Genomic DNA, 7047 nt, shown 5'->3' with positions numbered 1-7047 from the left:
CTTTCCTTTTCTCCTTTGCTTTTCACTTCTCTTCTTTTCACAGCTATCTGTAAGGCCTCCCCAGAGAGCCATTTTGCTTTTTTGCATTTCTTTTTCATGGGGATGGACTTGATCCCTGTCTCCTGTACAATGTCACAAACCTCATTCCATAGCTCATCAGGCACTCTACCTATCAGATCTAGGCCCTTAAATCTATTTCTCACTTCCACTGTATAATCATAAGGGATTTGATTTAGGTCATACCTGAATGGTCTAGTGGTTTTCCCTACTTTCTTCAATTTCAGTCTGAATTTGGCAATAAGGAGTTCATGGTCTGAGCCACAGTCAGCTCCTGGTCTTGTTTTTGCTGACTGTATAGAGTTTCTCCATCTTTGGCTGCAAAGAATATAATCAATATGATTTCGGTGTTGACCATCTCGTGATGTCCATGTAGAGAGTCTTCTCTTGTGTTGTTGGAAGAGGGTGTTTGTTATGACCAGTGCATTCTCTTGGCAAAACTCTATTAGTCTTTGCCCTGCTTCATTCTGTATTCCAAGGCCAAAATCAGAGATACCAAAGGAATATTTCATGCAAAGATGGGCTCGATAAAGGACAGAAATGGTATGGACCTAACAGAAGCAGAAGATATTAAGAAGAGATGGCAAGAATACACAGAAGAACTGTATAAAAAAGATCTTCACGACCCAGATAATCACGATGGTGTGATCACTGACCTAGAGCCAGACATCCTGGAATGTGAAGTCAAGTGAGCCTTAGAAAGCATCACTACGAACAAAGCTAGTGGAGGTGATGGAATTCCAGTTGAGCTATTCCAAATCCTGAAAGATGATGCTGTGAAAGTGCTGCTCTCAATATGCCAGCAAATTTGGAAAACTCAGCAGTGGCCACAGGACTGGAAAAGGTCAGTGTTCATTCCAATCCCAAAGAAAGGCAATGCCAAAGAATGCTCAAACTACCGCACAATTGCACTCATCTCACACGCTAGTAAAGTAATGCTCAAAATTCTCCAAGCCAGGCTTCAGCAATATGTGAACCGTGAAATTCCTGATGTTCAAGCTGGTTTTAGAAAAGGCAGAGGAACCAGAGATCAAATTGCCAACATCTGCTGGATCATGGAAAAAGCAAGAGAGTTCCAGAAAAGCATCTATTTCTGCTTTATTGAATGTGCCAAAGCCTTTCACTGTGTGGATCACAATAAACTGTGGGAAATTCTGAAAGAGATGGGAATACCAGACCACCTGACCTGCCTCTTGAGAAACCTGTATGCAGGTCAGGAAGCAACAGTTAGAACTGGACATGGAAAAACAGACTGGTTCCAAATAGGAAAAGGAGTACGTCAAGGCTGTATATTGTCACCCTGTTTATTTAACTTATATGCAGAGTACATCATGAGAAACGCTAGACTGGAAGAAGCACAAGCTGGAATCAAGATTGCCAGGAGAAATATCAATAACTTCAGATATGCAGATGACACCACCCTTATGGCAAAAAGCGAAGAGGAACTAAAAAGCCTCTTGATGAAAGTGAAAGTGGAGAGTAAAAAGTTGGCTTAAGCTCAACATTCAGAAAACGAAGATCATGGCATCCGATCCCATCACTTCATGGGAAATAGATTGGGAAACAGTGGAAACAGTGTCAGACTTTATTTTTCGGAGCTCCAAAATCACTGCAGATAGTGACTGCAGCCATGAAATAAAAAGATGCTTACTCCTTGGAAGGAAAGTTATGACCAACCTAGATAGCATATTCAAAAGCAGAGACATTACTTTGCCAACAAAGTTTCGTCTAGTCAAGGCTATGGTTCTTCCTGTGGTCATGTATGGATGTGAGAGTTGGACTGTGAAGAAGGCTGAGCACCGAAGAATTGATGCTTTTGAAATGTGGTGTTGGAGAAGACTCTTGAGGGTCCCTTGGACTGCAAGGAGATCCAACCAGTCCATTGTGAAGGAGATCAGCCCTGGGATTTCTTTGGAAGGAATGATGCTAAAGCTGAAACTCCAGTACTTTGGCCACCTCATGCGAAGAGTTGACTCATTGGAAAAGACTCTGATGCTGGGAGGGATTGGGGGCAAGAGGAGAAGGGGACAACAGAGGATGAGATGGCTCGATGGCATCACTGACTCGATGGACATGAGTCTGAGTGAACTCCGGGAGTTGGCAATGGACAGGGAGGCCTGGCGTGCTGTGATTCATGGGGTTGCAGAGTCGGACACGATTGAGCAACTGATCTGATCTGACTATTTAGATTTTGAAAGGGCAATGAATAGAGAAGATTAACCCCCCATTTTTTGTCTTCTCTCATCATTTATGTTTTTAAAGAAGTATTGATTGTGTCATAAGTATCCTCAAACTTGAAATAGCTGACAAAGATACTATGTATGTATGGTTTCCAAGAATATATATGTGAATAGAAACCTTCTCAGCCTCATGCCTTTTATGTTACCAGCTTCCTAATGACACCATGGGAAGTCCTTGTAAGAGAGAAGAAACCAGTCTGTAAAGGGATGGCATGGTATGAAGTGAAAAAAGAAGAAATGGAAAAGTAGAGAAGGTAGAGAAACATAAATGATCAGAATTAAAATGAGAGAAATTAAACACCAAAATATTGGGGTGGAATTAGTAGACTTGAGGAGGAGGCAAGCCAACACAAGACATTCAGACAAGAAGTCAGACAATATTAAATGATGAACCAGTCATTTTAAAGGGTATCAAGAGTAATGAGAACAAAAATGTTAGCTAGTTCTTTCCAAGGTTCTTCTAAAAAAAAAAAAAAAAGGAAAGATAAATGTTAGCTTCATGAGACAGAACTACAAAAAGAATGAAAATTTACTGAAAAGTTCGTATCTAAAATGAATCCTATCCATTTTCAGATAAACACACACACACACACATACACACACAAATTGGTTCAGAAGTCAATATTGCCCAGATATTCTATAGTAAATGAAAAAAGGGGAAATGCAATCAATTTAATTAATTGACAAACTTTTCAGAAATATTCTGGTGGTTAATTTGTAAAAAATATTCTTGATCCCTTTGGCAATATTTAGGCTTCTGTTGTCCTGTTTGTTAGCTTTAATATGGTCATTGGCTGTTTTTACATGTATAAATCCATTCTCATGATTGCAGTAGCTACATTGTATAAAGTTGCCACAAACACTGTATAAGGGAATACTGAAACACTTTTGGATAGGTAATACATTGTCAGGTTTCTGGGTGCCTCTTTAGTGCCAGTGATTAATTTGTAACCTTGTTGTATTTGAATTTCTCTTTTAACTCATCAGTTCAGTTCAGTTCAGTCACTCAGTCATGTCCGACTCTTTGTGACCCCATGAATCACAGCACGCCAGGACTCCCTGTCTATCACCAACTCCCAGAGTTCACTCAGACTCATGTCCATCGAGTCAGTGATGCCATCCAGCCATCTCATCCTCTGTCATCCCCTTGTCCTCCTGCCTCCAATCCCTCCCAGCATCAGAGTCTTTTCCAATGAGTCAACTCTTCGCATGAGGTGGCCAAAGTACTGGAGTTTCAGTTTTAGCATCACTCCTTCCAAAAAAATCTCAGGGCTGATCTCCTTCAGAATGGACTGGTTGGATCCCCTTGCAGTCCAAGGGACCCTCAAGAGTCTTCTCCATCACCACATTTCAAAAGCATTAATTCTTCGGCGCTCAGCCTTCTTCACAGTCCAACTCTCACATCCATACATGACCACAGGAAGAACCATAGCTTTGACAGGACGGACCTTTGTTGGCAAAGTAATGTCTCTGATTTTCAATATGCTATCTAGGTTGGACATAACTTTCTTTCCAAGGAGTAACCATCTTTTAATTTCATGGCTGAAGTCACCATCTGCAGTGATTTTGGAGCCCAGAAAAATAAAGTCTGACACTGTTTCCACTGTTTCCCAATCTATTTCCCATGAAGTGATGGGACCGGATGCTATGATCTTCGTTTTCTGAATGTTGAGCTTTAAGCCAACTTTTTCACTCTCCACTTTCACTTTCATCAAGGGGATTTTTAGTTCCTCCTAACTTTCTGCCATAAGGGTGGTGTCATCTGCATATCTGAAGTTATTGATATTTCTCCCAGCAATCTTGATTCCAGCTTGTGTTTCTTCCAGTCTAGCGTTTCTCATGATGTACTCTGCATATAAGTTAAATAAACAGGGTGACAATATACAGCCTTGACGTACTCCTTTTCCTATTTGGAACCAGTCTGTTGTTCTATGTCCAGTTCTAACTGTTGCTTCCTGACCTGCATTCAGAGTTCTCAAGAGGCAGGTCAGGTGGTCTGGTATTCCCATCTCTTTCAGAATTTCCCACAGTTTATTGTGATCCACACAGTGAAAGGCTTTGGCACATTCAATAAAGCAGAAATAGATGCTTTTCTGGAACTCTCTTGCTTTTTCCATGATCCAGCAGATGTTGGCAATTTAATCTCTGGTTCCTCTTCCTTTTCTAAAACCAGCTTGAACATCAGGAATTTCACGGTTCACATATTGCTGAAGCCTGGCTTGGAGAATTTTGAGCATTACCTTACTAGCTTGTGAGATGAGTGCAATTGTGCGGTAGTTTGAGCATTCTTTGGCATTGCCTTTCTTTGGGATTGGAATGAACACTGACCTTTTCCAGTCCTGTGGCCACTGCTGAGTTTTCCAAGTTTGCTGGCATATTGAGAGCAGCACTTTCACAGCATCATCTTTCAGGATTTGAAATAGCTCAACTGGAATTCCATCACTTCCACTAGCTTTGTTCGTAGTGATGCTTTCTAAGGCCCAGTTGACTTCACATTCCAGGATGTCTGGCTCTAGGTCAGTGATCACACCATAGTGAATATCTGGGACATGAAGATCTTTTTTGTATAGTTCTTCTGTGTATTCTTTTAACTCATGGGTAAGTGAAATTATCTGAAGGCAATCACATGGGTGCTGAATCCAGGAGAGAGGAAGAAATGGGTTCTCTGAGAGAGTTTTTGCTTCTCAGCAACCATGCTTTTAGTGTGCCACCTCCTCTCTGAGAGAAAATATCTAAACACACATATATGAACTTTATAAAGAAGCTGCAACAAAGCTCTTCTTCTAATAGTTTTTTTCTGCAACATTTTTGTCACATCCATTCCATAATTAAAGAGGTAGATTTCTAAAATCTATTCCATTGAACATATCACTACAATTTAAAGAACATCATTTGATATCTAGAGATACGAAGGTTTAAATAATTCTTGTGTTATGATACTGAAAAGTGTTTCAGAAGAATCTTAGAGCTAGCCTTAGACTTTTGAGGCATGTTATTAATGAGATTTCCTAGAGTAACAAAATGTATATATACATATATATACATGCGCACCGCCCCCCCCACCCCCCCCAAACACACACACAGAGAAACAGCAAGGACCTAACAGAAGCAGAGACATCACTTTGCCAACCAAGGTCTGTACAGTCAAAGCTTTGGTTTTTCTAGTAGTCATGTATAGATGTGAGAGTTGGAGTATAAAGAAGGCTGAAAGTGTTACTCTTTCAGTCATGTCCAATTCTTTGTGACTCATGGACTGAAGCCTGCCAGGCTCCTATGTCCATGTAATTCTCCAGGCAAGAATACTGGGGTGGGTTGCTATTCCCTTTTCCAGGGGATCTTCCTGACACAGGGATCAATCCCAAGGCCTCCTGCATTGCAGGAAGATTCTTTAGTGTCTGAGCCACCAGTAGGCTCTTCTAAAGAAGGTTGAGTGCTGAAGAATTGATGCTTTCAAACTGTGGTTCTGGAGAAGATTCTTGAGAGTCCCTTGGACTACAGGGAGATCAACCCAGTCAATCCTAAAGGAAATCAACCCTGAATGTTCATTGGAGAGACTGCTGCTGAAGGTGAAGCTCCAATACTTTGGCAACTTGATGCAAAGAGCCCACTCATTGGAAAAGATCCTAATGCTGGGAAAGATTGAAGGCAGGAGAAGAAGGGGATAACAGAGGATGAGATCATTGGTTGGCATCACTGACTCATTGGACATGAGTTTGAGCAAACTCTGGGAGATGGTGAAGGACAGGGAAGCCTGGCATGCTGAAGGCCATGGGATCACAAAGTGTTGGACATAACTTAGAGAGTGAACAACAAGTTAAGGCAACTTGACCTTAACATTTTACATTACTACTTTTTAATCCCCTTTGGGGTTGAGAAGGCTGGTGAAAATAATTTTTAAAATTGCTTGTGTCATATTTGGGTTTGTAGTTCATAAGATTTGGAAGATCAAAGCAATACATTTTTGCCATTCTGATTTAAACTAAAAAGTATAAGTGAGATCATGTGATATATTTATATTTCTGGCTTATTTCCACTTAGTAAAATGTCATCTAGGTTTATACATGTTATTGTAAATGACAATTTCTTTCTTTTTTAGAAAGAAATAATATTCTACAATATTCTATATTACAATAGAATATAATAATATTCTATAGTATTCTATATATCTATTCTCGATATATACATTCCATATATTTATGTGTTCTTTTATTGCTGAGCACAGAAGTTGTTTTCATATCTTTGCTTTTGTGAATAATGCTGCAGTGAACACAGGAGTGTAGATATCTCTTTGAGATACTGATTATATTTGCTTTGGATTTATATCCAGAGGTAAGATTGCTGGATCATATGGTAATTTTAGTTATAATTTTTGAAGGAATTACATAGCATTTTCCACAATAACTGTATCAGTTTATATTCTTAGCAACAGTGTTCCCTTTTCTCCACATCCTTGCCAAACTTTTCCGTTTTTTTCTTTTTGAATTTTTGTCTTTTTGATAAAGCTGTTCAGCAGCTCTGATGGTGTTAGTTGCTCAGTGGTGTCTGACTCTGCGATCCCATGGACTGTAGCCCACCAGGCTCCTCTGTCCATGGATTTCTCCAGGCAAGAATACTGTAGTGGATAGCCATTCCCTTCTGCAGGATTCTTCCCAACCCAGGGATTGAACTTGGGTCTCACACATTTCGAGCAGGTTCCATACTGTCTGAGTCACCAGGGAAGCCCCTTCAGCAGCTACCAGGTGATAGTTTA

Source organism: Bos indicus, chromosome 23 (assembly GCF_029378745.1).
Source record: "Bos indicus isolate NIAB-ARS_2022 breed Sahiwal x Tharparkar chromosome 23, NIAB-ARS_B.indTharparkar_mat_pri_1.0, whole genome shotgun sequence".
NCBI classification, from domain to species: domain Eukaryota; kingdom Metazoa; phylum Chordata; class Mammalia; order Artiodactyla; family Bovidae; genus Bos; species Bos indicus.
This window is presented reverse-complemented; position numbering follows the sequence as displayed.